This window comes from Oryzias latipes, chromosome 2 (genome assembly GCF_053564925.1).
Source record: "Oryzias latipes strain Hd-rR chromosome 2, Olatipes_Hd-rR_3.1".
Lineage (NCBI taxonomy): Eukaryota > Metazoa > Chordata > Actinopteri > Beloniformes > Adrianichthyidae > Oryzias > Oryzias latipes.
In genome coordinates this window covers 32,990,162-33,004,393 of record NC_136238.1, presented here as the reverse complement: position 1 = coordinate 33,004,393, position 14,232 = coordinate 32,990,162, and the positions used below count along the sequence as shown (strand labels likewise).

Here is a 14,232-nt window from a genome sequence, read left to right as displayed (position 1 = left end):
TTCCAAGAATTCCTGAAAAAAGCCCTCATTTCTCCTGACCATCTTCAAAGCCACTTTCTGCTTTAGTTTAGTCCAAACTTGCTTTATGCTGACAACATTTACAGCTTGAATCCATCTGAAGAATCCAAGGAAACAAACCAATCTAAGTCTGCATTCATGCCACTTCAGAACCAACAAAGCATGTTTCCAGGACGCTGACTTACCAATAGAACTTGGGATTTCCTTTGCAGAATCCTTCTCCGTGTGTTTTCCTTTGTTTTTCTCCCCAAAACCTAAAGCAGAGATTTTTGCTGAGCTGCAGAACAAACGTCTGACTGCTTTAACCGCCATTGATGGTTTGTTGTGTTTCCCTCTATAGCTGCTATGGTCTTGGTATGGTTGCTAGGTAACGCTGTCTTTGATGATGATGACGTCAGAGTGGCCTCTAGAATGGACTTTTTTCTTGTGGAACCAGGAGCTGTAACCTTTAGGGCACTAGGACCCAGAAAGAGGTCCAGGCAGTGACGGTGTTCAGTGACGGACTGCGCAGCCGCACTTCCTCCAAACGCCACTATTCATCCAGCGCGTGGAGCGCCAGAGTCCAAACGGGCTTAATCAGATCAAACAAATTTGCCTCCATCCCTTATCTGTGGATGACAGGTTGTTAAAATCCCACTCTGATCATCTTCTGATCTACATCCAAACTGTTCCCATTGGTCTTTTGATGATGATGATGATGATGATGATGCAGTTTTTAGACTAAATAAAAATATAATAAAAACGCTGTCATTTTCTAGGACATAGTTTCTCCAGAGCAACAGAAGTTCATTAGTAATTCACGTCTGAGGCAGGATGGTGGTGCAGATTCAGGCCGTCTCCTTCCCATCATCCATCTAACATCAAGCTAACATCAGCAGTACAACAAAAACAGCAGCAATGTAGATCTAGCCATCTGTCCAGTTTAGATCCAGATTCCAGCTCAGACCAGGAAAACAAAGACGTTCATGGATCAATCATGGTTATGGATGATCAGAATGAAGCAGAGCAGAGAGACTGTGTCCTGCAGAGTTTAGTTTTTAATCTACAAGCTTTATAAAATATTTGTGTTTATCAGGACAGGATTTTCTTTATGTTTTTTTGACACAAGAACGTTTTTTTTAGAACCCATCAAAGATAAAATATCAATGAAAACAGTTATTTCATTTTTCTTATTGCCTTGGGGAAGCATTACATAAATGAATAAATTTTGAAAAATATGTGTTTTCAAAATGTTTTCAACCATTTGGCTGAGCAGGAAGTTCACTGATATGTGATATTATTTCAAATGTAGTATTGTGTCCTGTCAAAACACAAAAGAAAACTTTTATTTGGAGTCTTGACAACAAAATGGAGCAGAAAATAAAAGTGAAGATGAAAAGCTTTTGCCTCCTTTCTCTGCCTGTGATGTGATGAAGGCTTCAGTTTCTGTCTCTGCTGCATCGACTGTGGGAGCAGAAGTTCAGCAAACCTGTCTTCTCTGTTGCCTTAAAATCCCTCCAGTTTTCCTTTTAGAGCTCATGTTTGCACAAATATACATAGATGATGAAAGTTTTTGAAAAGTGACTCAACACTTACCACAGAGTCCCAACAAAAACCTGAAATCACCACATTCTGACCTGAATCCAGAGTGACAGAAAAGTCCTGATCTTCTTTCTACACTCAGTACATTTTTAATGTAGAGACAGAAGAACATTTGGAAATTAATTTGATTCAGACTTCTTGATTAAAATAAAACAAATTACAGAGAAAAAATCTGCAAACATTGGAAAGAGAGGAGAGGAACCTGAGCTTTGATAGGTTTAGATCATAATAGTTTGTCTTAATAAATATAAAATTAAGTTTTCTTCATTGTCTGAGGATATGGAGCAGCAGTTCTGAGGTGAAGCAAGAAGGACAAAGAGAAGTGGTGAGTACAGAACAACCACAAAGAAATTCATCTAAAATATTTAAAATAATCCTTGATTTAACCATCAAAGATGTTTGACCTCCATCCAGACACATTTATGATCTCCAGCTGCAGAAAAACGTGTCAGATTTCTGTGTCGCTTCCTGAAGCTCAGAAAAAAACATTTTGAACTCCAGATTTTCTAATTACAGATTAATGAAGAGAAAAAAAATGCAAACATGAAATAAAAGAGGCTGATAAATCTACACAAAGACTGAAATGATCCCAGTGCATCATGGGATATCCCCTTTATCAACCATTGTGGCAGAACCTCAGTCCTGTCAGCCTCTATAAACTCAGTCTGAGTGTGGAGCTGCTTTCTGGAGGATGTTTTCTCTCATCTGCTCTGTTGTTTTCCATGGGGAAAACTTGGTTAGGATGTCTGTGTTTCCAACATCTGGATTCAACTGGATTCCTGTTGATTCTGCCTGCAGCACATTGTGCACATCGACATCAAGAGCCTCCAGTGTTTGATTCTTCCAAGTCTGGGATCAAGTGAACAAACTCATGTTGACTAGAGTTTGCTGACAATTGGATGACTTTCAGCTCCAGGGATCAGAAAGGAGTCGTTGTCTCCAGGTGACTTCATCTCTGGTCGTCTGCTTTCAAGGAGCAAAAAGTTTTTTCCCACTTTGAGCCCCGCCCCTCTGGAATCCTGATCCTGATGCTGGTGGTCTCTCTGCAGCTGCTTCTGGATCCTGGGCCTTTGGGCCACATTTACACTGCAGGTCTTGATGCCCATATCCGATTTTCTGACTATATCCGATTTTTTTGACGACCCGCTTACATCATCTTTTCAAAGTGACACGTATCTTATTTCTGCATTTACACTATACAATGCTGAAACTATCAAACGTAGACGTTCTGAGGACTACGTAGCAGTATTTCCACATTCCGCGGACCTCTTTTGGACTTTTGTGATTGCGGTTGTCATGGAGGCAAGGCGGCGACGGAAGGAGGCGTTGCCTTGGGCGCTTCTGAGGGGATGCACGGGGGAGGAAAAAGGGGGGCTTGGTCGGCCGTCTTATGTGCTTTCTCTGAGTTTAAAATGAGGAAGTGTTTGCAGACATGCTGTACTAACAGTTTTGATCACTTTTCCGTTCCGAACCCTCAGCCTCCAGAGTGGGCTAAGAGACTCCGAAACTTTTGGGGGAGACACCTTATTTTTAATTTACGGTTCTCCGACACTCCCCCGCTCCGTGCTCACCCCCCCCCCCCTCTCTCTCCTTACACACACACACACACAGGCAAGCACGCGCGCGCACACACACACACACACACGGTCCCCATCATACACGCCCCCCAAAGAAATAAACGGCTTCTAGCCTGTTCCAGAGCAACGGTGTCCCGCTTCATTAGTTACCGTTTGCGTCCGGACCGGGACCGGACCGGGAATAACAGCGGTTTCCGACTACGGTCTGAAGCCTGAGGCTGAAAGGTTACACGCTGACAGCAAAATCAGCGCACAAAAGCACTTTAATAAGTCATGTGATCTCAGTTGGTGGTGTCCTGAATTGACGTCACTGACGTACGACTCGCATTTAGTTGGGAATATCCGATCTGTCTGCTTACATGGCACACGGAAATGCACATATCCGATTCGTTTTCGATTTATTTCCACACATGAGAGAGGCCTGTATCCGATCTGAGAAAAACGGAATCCATGCGCTTTTGTCCTGCTTACACGTTCACCGGTCATATCCGATCTGTGCCACGTGAGAGGAAAAAAATCGGAATTGGGTCACTTGAACCATGCAGTGTAAAGGCGGCCTTAGCCTCCTTCAGCTCATGGTTCCTCTGTCAGTCTCTTCTCCTCAAAGGCCTGTCAGCACCTTCAGATCAGCTCAGATCCATCCAGACATCTGCAGGAGCAGACACCTGGAAAACATCCTCCATCACCTGGAACACCACCAGCAGCCGTGGGGCCGCTCCACTCAGTCGCCGTGGCGGCAGAGGCCAGAGGCCACTTTCAGTGGGAGGTCAAAGGTCAGACATGATCTGAGCAGCGCCGCCAAACTGTCACTTCCATGTAGACATGTGTGTTGTTGTGGTCCAGCTGAACAAGCTCTTGGTGGTGTTGTTGGTGGAAATGACAGTTTGAAGTCCAACACGTCTGGACTAAACCAAACTTCTTCACAGCAGATTTGACCTTCAGCTGTTTCACATTACAACTTCAATCTGCTTCCAATCTGCAACCAGTAGAGGGCGCTAAGCAGGAAAAGCTTCACTGTTTGCCCAGAAGAAGAAGCCTCACCAAACATTCATGAAGGTCAGACTCTGTGCACGGTGGAGCAGTGGTTAATGCTCTCAGTGAGAAGGTTCAAATCCCAGCTGTGACCTTTCTGTGTGGAGTTTGTCTGTTCATTCCACCCGTGTTTCCTCCCACACTCCAAAAACATGCTTCATACGCTGATGGTTCCTCTGAATGCCCCTAGGTGTGTGTGGGCGTGTGTGCGCATGTTCGCTGTGTGCGCGCTGAAACCAGATCTCGCACGTTGCAGGAAGGGGGGTGTGTGGTGTGAGGAGCGCAGTCAGGCGCTGTTTTAGGAGTGAAAAACTTGAAAAAGTAACAAAGAAAGTTCATCTTAAAGAACTGAGACAGCTTGTTTTTATAGCCTTCGGGCCTGGAGATGACCACAGTCAGAGAACGTAAACCCCCCCCTAAAAAAGGAGGATTGCCCCACAGTTTGAGAACATCCAAGTGAAGGATCTTTTATTTAATGTTTTTATATTTTATAAAGTATTTTTCACTTTGTACATTTCTTTTCTGCATGATTCTGTGGAGGTGAACAGGAGTTCTATTATATTTTCTATCATCTTTTCTTTATGCATTTAAACAATTCTATTTTTTAAAAACTTTTCCAAAAGCTGAGCGAGCAGATCAGACAGATTTATTGTTATAATTGGGGTTTATGGATCTTCAGACAGACTGAGAGTATATTTGAATAAACCCCTTCTGGATTTGAGGCTAAGCTTTATTTATGAAAATGATATTTGGAAGCATTCCTTGTTGGACGGAAAAAAGAAACAAAAGAGGAAAGAAAGAAACAGAGTGGAATGTCAGAGATGGGGGAGAAGGGGTTAGAATGGGGGGGGTAGTCAATATTACAAAGATAAAACATAAAAGTGTCGTCAGTAAATTACATAAAATAATCAGGACAAAACTATTTGCAGGTTAGAAGTATAATCATACATCAATGTTTAAAGATTTATCTCCCAGGATTTCTGCACACAGACAGGTACACACAATATTCACATTACCAATATTCATGAAGGGGGGGCGGGTAGAAAAAGAGAAACAACAACAATACCCATGTCTGTATTAGTGTAAAGGTGAACAAGCAGGTGTGTTGAATGAATGTGAGTCTCTCAGAGTGAACCTTGATCACACTGAACGCTGCAGCAAAGGCAGGAGGCCCCCCCACACCCCAGAGCTGGGGGCAGACAGAGCAGCAACCCGGACGATCCAAGAGCCCCCCAGTCTGACAAAGATCCAGGAGCAACACCCCCCCCCCCCCATGCACCTGACCCCCACCACAGAAACAGAGACGTGCTTTTGTGCTTTTTAAAATAAATACATTGATCTTGTGGAGGTGAACAGAGGTTCTATTATATTTTCTATGTTCTTGGTATTCTGCATTTAATGGATTCTATTTATGCATGTATATTGTATTTCAGAAATCTGCTTGATTCCTGCCTTCAGTAACAGATAATAGGTACCAAGGTCACCAGTAGGCCTGTTTGTGACTTTAGTCTCTGTTTTCTTTCTGTACTGGAGTGTTTATGGAGCCACAACACCTGCAATGCAGACTAGACAAAAACACACCATTCTAATGACGTATCTAGTATGTTTACATCTTCTCTTACTGAATAATAAAAAAGCCTTTTTGTCTTGAGGACAGAGAGAGGACAGCCACAGAGCCTAACAGGTCGTGTTTCTCCACCTCTCCCCTTTTGGCAAAGGTTTGAAAATTCCTGCAGACTCTTGTGTGTCTTTTCATTTCTGCACATTTCATTTTTGGACGTCCTGAACCATCTGAATCTGTGAAGGCCGGACGAGACAGCAGCAATTTGGAGGCACAGACGGGGGGGTTGAGGACAGTTTTTCTGGATTAAATTTGGCCTGGATGAAGGGTTTCTCAGTGGACTGACGACACGGGTGAACCCTACAAAGGTAAGCAGAAACCTGTCAATCAAATTCTACATTGGGCGTGGCCAAATCAAGTGTCTGATGTCCACAAAGTGAGTAACTCAGTCAATTGTAGAATTGTGAATTTGGGAAAATTAGATTATTTAAGAAAAGTGACAATAAAGTTTACAGAATAAGAGAAAAAAAGAAAAAGTGATGAAGTGTCCTAGAGTTTGGAAACTCCAACAGTTCTCTGACGGGAGGCTGGTTCACTGGGTTTGTTGTCCCGGGGAGGTGAGGACCCCCCCAAGGACAGAATGATTGTTGTTGTCCAATGTTGTTGAGGAATTCTAAATCAGAATAGAAATATTTGTAATATTATTCTGTAAATGAGGATTGAGGTTTAACACAGAGAGGAAGGAGCAGGTGTGTGTGTGACAGAGAGACAGAAAAAAATGGGGGGGGGGGGGGGGGCATGAATGTTAATGCTACTTACATACTAAAGCAGGGGTGGGCATTTATTTTAACTGGGGGGGGGGGGGGGGGGCATTAGGTTCTATAATTGGATACAAGGGCCGGACCAGGAGCAGATGTGTGGAGAGAGAATGATATAACATTGAATGTAGATGAAAACATTTGGATTGAAAAATTATATTCTAAAAGAGAATATTCTGGAGTTTTTAGTTCAAAACTTTTGTTCCCATTTTAGATCATGTTTTGATTGTGAAGTCCTTTGGCACCTTCAAGGAGATGGAAAGTGCTATGAATAAAGTTTAATTCCTTCATGATCTTTTTAATAAAAGAAAAAAAAAGAAATAATATTATTTATGAAATAAGACAAACATTCAGGAAAAGTATACTAATACATTTTTAAAAACAAAACAAACAAAAAAAACAATAAATAGTGGATCCTCTCCCGTCATAATCCTAATTTTGAGGCTGCAGCTCATCACGTCTCACAGTTTGTGTAGCTGTGTTGTGTCCTGCACGTCTGTTTCTCATCCAGAAATTCCAGAAGTTTATGGCAGTAAAACTCACTTTCTACACTTTGTTGTGTACTTTGTGCTTTTGTGTAGAAGTTTTGATTGTGTTAAAAGTTATGGACTGTATAATTCTTTGCTTTGTCTGCATTTTAACAAACCATTTGTAGTTGTGTGTGTGAATTGTGTTTGTTTAGTTGGAGTTGTGTTGGTGACATGGCTAAAGGTAGATAAAGAGCAGCAGGGGCTCTGGGGACAGCAGGAGGTCAGAGGTCATTGGGGAACCAGCGTATGCAGAAGCAAATGAAACACAGCAAGGAGGATCTGATGACGTCTGACAGGACAGAGCAGTGAAGAAAGACAACGTCTTCCCTCTGGGGGGGTCAGAACAAACAGGAGGATGAGATGATTTGATTTTTTGATTTGATTTGATTTGAAATGGTTTATTTCAAGCAATTAAGTAGAAATAATACACAAATACAATTCATTCATACAGTAACTAATCAAATTTAGGACAATTAGACATATTAATAAATATTGCTTGAAAGGGAGTGGAAGGAAGCGAACTTATATAATTCCACCCAGTTATACTATAACCATTTTATTACATGATTTATCAATATCCGGTTCCCAGTTTTTATCAGACAGAATTAAAAATCATAAGATATCGATAAAGCACATGACAAAGATGAATTACTTAAGTATTACGTCAAAAATAACTATTTTAGAAATCAACATGGCAAATGCAGATCAGTCATCTGAACTATATGCAGATTATTTTACTTATAAAAGTCATTCATATGAATAAAAAATAATACTATATCAGTAAAATAGACACAACACTGTTTCAGGAATTTTCATAGCAAAATTTCATCAAGTATCAAAAGTTAAAAACATGTGCAAAATTATGTTACATTAGGAAAGATTTTTGAATCATTTTATCAAGTTTTGGAGAAAGTGAAGTAATATCATTAAAAGTCAATCAATTTAACAATTTTCAATAAGTGATTAATCATTTTTTTTAGCTCCTGCTGTCAGCTTTGTTCGAGGTTTGATCTGTACTCCAGTGAGAATGACATTATTCATCCTTACCTGCTGTTCCACATCGTCCAGTCTTTTCTCCAGAATCTCGACCCGGTTTTCTTAGATGCTCGTTTTGAGCCCGAAATCTTCGGAACTCTTCCATCATTGGTCCATAAAGGATTTCAGCGTGGCTTGAATATCATCAAGAGTCTGTTTTAGGTCTTCGTATTCCTGGGTTTTCTTCGGGGGCATGGTCAGCTCTGTTTTTTGGAGAAAATCAACTTTTTAAGTAATTTGAAGATAGTTGTATTGGCAGAGAGGCACGCCACGCGTCCTGCTGTGTAACCCGGAACCAGAAACCTAAGATGCACCTAAGATACACTGTGACAAAGCAGGTTGGTCTGGGAACTGCTTATCCAACAGGATGATGGACGTACAGCACACACATATATACTTAATATAAAAAAAAACTATTTTAGATGAACGGAAGGTTCCAGTTTTAGGGGTTCCTAAATCTTTAATAAAACAACAGGTGATGTAATTTCTGTAGATGGATGTTTGTAAGGAAACTTTTTCTGGAATCACACTGCATAGAAATGCTGTTAGTTCACGCCCAGCTTTTCCAGACACACAAATAGATATAATAAGACTTAAGATTATTAAATAAAATAAAAAAGGGAAGAAGATTTTGAGGTTTGGACAGACAATGCTTACATTCATTCTGTCCACTGACGGTGCTTTAGATAAATTCTAATCAGTGATACTGTTTGGACCCACATCCTAGAGATTCAGCTTCTCCTCACAGCTGCAGCTCTGCAGCCTTGAGTTTCCCAGGGAGATGCAGTCAGAGCGCTTTGTTTGGAATTAGCTGCAAATGGTGTAGAGGAGTGTCTGTGCATGCTGGTGTCATTCAATAAAAACAGAGGATACGGTGTCTGCACAGTGTTAACTAAACAACTAATGTTTCTTCAGACTATGATTCGGTATGATGATATGATTCTAACTAACAAACTCACACTAACAGACCCAAACTATTACAAATGCACCTAAAAGTGAGAAACAATTGTGGATTAAACGTTTAATGTCAAAAGAAAGACAATAAATAGGAAGAAGTCAATAAACAGTTAATTGAGTTGCAGCTGGTAGAGGCTAGACAGAAAGCAAATAAAGAAATACACAAATAAATAAATGAATAAATAAATAAAATTAAATATAGAAATACAATGTCTTAGGCTCACAACTGAGACTCAGTAGTCACATTCGTCTGGTGCATTTCCACTAGGTCCAACCTGGTTTCATTTTACAAACTATAACTCACCTATGAACAGTTTTATCTAGTATGTTTTCATCTTCCCTTACTGAATAATAAAAAATCATTTTAGCCTTGAGGACAGAGAGAGCAGACAGCCACAGAGCCTAACAGGTCGTGTTTCTCCACCTCTCCCGTTTTGGAAAAGGTTTGAAAATTCATGCAGACTCTTGTGTGTCTTTTCATTTCTGCACATTTCATTTTTGGACGTCCTGAACCATCTGAATCTGTGAAGGCGGGACGAGACGGCAACAAAAGACAACGTGGATTGCTGTGATTGTGAGACCAGCAGATGATCGATCGGAGCTGCAGTGAAGAGGACGGCGGTGTTTGTGGGAGTTGGAGCTGAAGATCGGAGCAGGAACCATGTCTTCCCTTCAGTCTCTGAGAGAGTTGATCAGCGAGCGACTAGCTGCTGCTGCTGAAGAAATCTGCAGACTCTGTGAAGGAACCATCGTCCAGTACGAGCAGGAGCTCTGTCGTCAGCGCAGACTGCTGGATGTCATCTGGAAACCACACTCAAAAAAAGGAAATTACCAGCCAATTAAGTTAACGAAAAAGTAACTTGTCATTTCAACCAGAAAATTTTATGTTTGTAAATCTTACGTGAATGAATCATGTCGATTGTACATAAAAATAATCCATTTAAAAGTTACTAATTTCAATCATGTTGATCCAACATGATACCATTAAATTGGATGCATTAGTAATCGCAAGGAATTGTGGGATACCATTTTCTTTGTCTATCTGGGCAGATTGGGGTCTAAGTGTGAGTTTTTGTCCATGGGTTTTATTGTCTAGCTGTTTTACTCTGTTTTAACTAGTGATTTAAACTGTTATGTTTATTTTTTTTTTGCACCATGAGTTAAAGTTTGGTAGAGGATGATGACCAACCCCCTTGTGTGGCAAACTGTTAATGTTCCAATACTTAACACAGAGTTCGCGGTAATTGAGCTCCTGTCTTGTGATGTGGGACTTTGCTGGGTAATTCATGTCTTTGATGTGAAAATTAAAAGACCCACTGGTTGTAACTTTGGAACAATATATCAATTACAGATGAATAAATAAAATTAAAGAAATAAATAAAAATTCAAGTTAAATAAACTTAATTTACTTAGGTGTGACCAATTGAAGTGATTCAATTAAATTGGATCAACTTTTTTCTTTTTAGAGTGAGCAACAATATCAATTTAAAGTTGGGTGCAACTGCTCTATTTAAATTGAATCAACTTAAATTTATTAGTTTGAACCTAAATACATTAAGTTGAGCCAACCTAAATAAATTAAGTAGGACCAACATGATTCATTTTTGTTCAAGTAACGCAATCTAATCATGTGGAAATCCTTTCCATAATTTTTTTATGTTCATTCAAAGTGAACGTTTTTTGAGTGCACAGCTGCAGCTACACCACATAGGTATGTGACCTTTATCAGAGAAACAGAGAAGCCCTTTGAGCTTCATGCTTTTCTTTTTGGGGACCCGTCTGTCACTCAGTGGTGGTTCTACACTAACTTACCCCCCGGGGGATAAACCAATCATTTTCCTGTTTTACTTTGTGGACAAATTGTGCTACAAATAAATTGCCTTGTCTTACTCTCACAAGTACAATTCACCAAAAAGTTACTTAAGTAAATGTAACTTGTCACTACTCACCTCTGCATATATATTTATTTCCATTAGTCTCTTCTGGTCCTCCAGACTCCTCAGGCATTTTCTCCAATGATCACATAGTTTATTGATGCTTGAAAAAACCCAAAAGGAAACGTATAAAAGGCTCCTTGTTGTGTTTGTGTTCCTGCAGTTCTCCCCCAGCATTGGATGACTGAAGAGGAAGATCTTTGCAACCAGCAGAGGAACTTCAGAGTGGAACAGAAGGAACCAGAACCTCCACAGATTCAAGAGGAACAGGAGGAACCAGAACCTCCACAGATTAAAGAAGAACCAAAGGAACTAGAACCTCCACAGATTAAAGAGGAACAGCAGAGCTTTAATGTAACTGATAGTCAGGATGAAGAAGGAAACCAACATGAAGAATCAACATCAACATCAGATGAAGAGACAGACCCACAGAACAGAGATCAGAGGAAGAGGAGGGACAGAAGTCATGTCCAAAGTGTGGACAGCTCTCACATGTCAGCACGTCAGTGTGACTCTGATCTTCATCTCCACACTATCGCTATGTTCACTTCAACAACGGTTCTATCTTGAGCTTCAAGCTCTCCAAACATGCAGTCCATCAACAGCGTGTCCTGGAAGAGTCTCTCCTGTCTCTTCCAGTTGAAAAGACAGAAGACATTGTTGGTCAGTGCAGCCGACAACATTCTTCAAATCACATGATCTTAGTTAGTCCCTCCAGCTAACGACAAACAGGAAACCTTAACAGATCAAAGAGAAAATTGTTAGCAGATAAAAAAGTACAATCTGTTTTGTCGTCTGTGGTTCTAAGTTTGTAGTTCAGTTCTTTTCAGCAGATTTCTCTGTCAAACCCAAAATCCATCTAAACCTCTTTGATGTCTCCATGTCTCCAATTCCAGACATTCAGACAGATTCTATTTCCAAAACTACATTTCAAGCTAAAACCCAAAGACAGGGTCCTGCTCATGGATCTGCAGACAGAAAAGATTCAAACCTGAACACATCAGTGAAAAACTGCTTAGTGTCAGAATTGTTCTCCATCTTTTTCTGGACTGATTCTTCCTCCAGTGCAGCTTCATCTTCATCAAACTGCTCCTCATTGGTGGGTGGAAACACAATAGGGAGGTTTTTCTGTGTCCAGTTCAGGTCCATGAATGTTCAGGCGTTTTAATGTCAGTGATTTCAGTTTAGAAAAACTGCATCTCTGCTGAGATTTGCTTCACTTCCATAAGAACCTCAGCAGCATCAGGATCATTTTGTTGATGGTTTGTCTGTGGAATGACATTTCATACTCATAGCTTCAGTGGAGATCAAGAGTCTGGAACCTTTAACACTAAAAAACCATTTGATCCAGTTTCTTCCAGACCAAAACCCAACAAGAACCACAAAGTTCCACTTCACTGTTTAACAAAATACTTTTTATTTCTGTTTTTCTGGCTGTTAAGATGATCATTTATGAAATGAAGCTTTCAAAAATATAAAAAAAAGTATTATGACAGTTTTATTACAGCTGTCATGAGATGATTTTTTGTGTGATTAATTCAAGATTCAAGATTCAAGATTCAAGAATCAAGAAGTGTTTATTGCCATATTCGGTGAAGTTTCCCAGAATAGGAATTTGCTTCGGTGCAAGTGTGCAAAATAAAACAGAAAAACAGTAAGCAACAAAAATGTAAAAAAAAATTACACAATGGTCAGAACAATAAATAAATAGAGTAAGTAGTGCAAACAGTGCCAAAAGCAGTGCAAACTGAGGATGATCAAGGTGCAGGTAGTGGGCTGGTGACTGACTGGACATTGAAGTGAAGTTTAAGGGGGGGAGAAGTTAAAGGGTGTTGAAGAGTCTGACTGCAGAGGGAAAGAAACTGTTCTTGTGTCTTGAGGTTCTGGTCCTGATGGACCTTAGCCTCCTACCTGAAGGGAGTAGTTCCAGTAGGTCATGTCCAGGGTAAGAAGGGTCGGCAGCTATCCGGCCTGCACGTCCCTGGTATCTGGAGACATATAGTTCCTGGACAGATGGGAGGCTGCAGCCGATCACTTTCTCTGCAATACGCTGCAGTCTGCTTATGTCCCTGGCTGTGGCTCCAGCGTACCACACAGTGATGGAGGAGGTGAGGATGGACTAAATGATGGTCGTGTAGAACTGCACCATCATCTGGGCCGGCAGCCGGGACTTCTTCAACTGCCGCAGGAAGTACATCCTCTGCTGGGCCTTTTTGAGCAGAGAGCTGATGGAAGGCTCCCACTTAAGGTCCTGAGTGATGGTGGAACCGAGGAAACGGACAGAGTTCACTAGGGTGATGGTAGAGTCTGTCAGGGTGAGAGGGGATGAGGGGGCTGTGACTTTCCTGAAGTCCACTATCATCTCCACTGTCTTATGGGTGTTCAGCTCCAGGTTGTTGATGCTGCACGACGACACCAGCCGGTCCAACTCCCTCCTGTAGGCAGACTCATCATCATTAGAGATGAGCCCGATGAGGGTGGTGTCATCTGCAAACTTGATCAGTTTAACAGAGTCATGGCTGGAGGTGCAGCAGTTGGTATAGAGTTAGAAGAGCAGAGGGGAAAGTACACAGCCCTGTGGAGTTCCTATGCTGATGAATTGGGTGGGCACACACTGCCTCCGGTCCGTTAGGAAGTCAGTGATCCACCTGCAGGTGCAGTCAGGCACGTTGAGCTGGAAGAGCTTTTCCTGGAGCAGAGAGGGGGGGATGGTGTTGAACGCAGAGCTGAAGTCCATGAACAGGATCCTAGCATAGGTTCCCGGGGAGTCCAGGTGCTGCAGGATGAAGTGGAGGGCCAGGTTGATAGCGTCGTCTACAGACCTGTTGGCTCTGTAGGCGAACCGCAGTGGGTCCAGGAGGGGGGAGGTGAGGGATTTGAGGTGGGAGAGGACCAGACGCTCGAATGACTTCATGACTACAGACGTAAGTACCACAGGCCTGTAGTCATTGAGGCCAGTTATGCAGGGCTTCTTGGGGACAGGGACGATGGTGGACAGTTTGAAGCAGGCCAGGACGTGGCAGGACTCCAGGGAGGTGTTGACGATGTCTGTGAAGACTGCTGCCAGTTCGCCTGCACAGTGTTTCAAGGTAGAAGGGGAGATGCCATCCGGGCCAGGAGCCTTCCGTAAGTTTTGCTTCCGGAAAAGCTTGAGCACCTCCTCTTCTGTCACTGAGAGGACAGTGGTGG

At 41.7% G+C, this 14,232-nt stretch overlaps 2 long non-coding RNA genes across 2 annotated transcripts in view; one reads left to right on the top strand and one right to left on the bottom strand.

Moving 5' to 3' along the window:
• Positions 1–14,232, bottom strand: part of LOC144988226 (uncharacterized) — a 237,683-nt gene that overhangs the window by 197,751 nt on the left and 25,700 nt on the right. The window lies entirely within an intron of this gene.
• On the top strand, positions 5,603–10,314 carry LOC144988539 (uncharacterized). The gene is made up of 2 exons (XR_013652469.1): positions 5,603–6,137; positions 9,640–10,314. It is a non-coding gene; the product is annotated as an uncharacterized LOC144988539 (long non-coding RNA).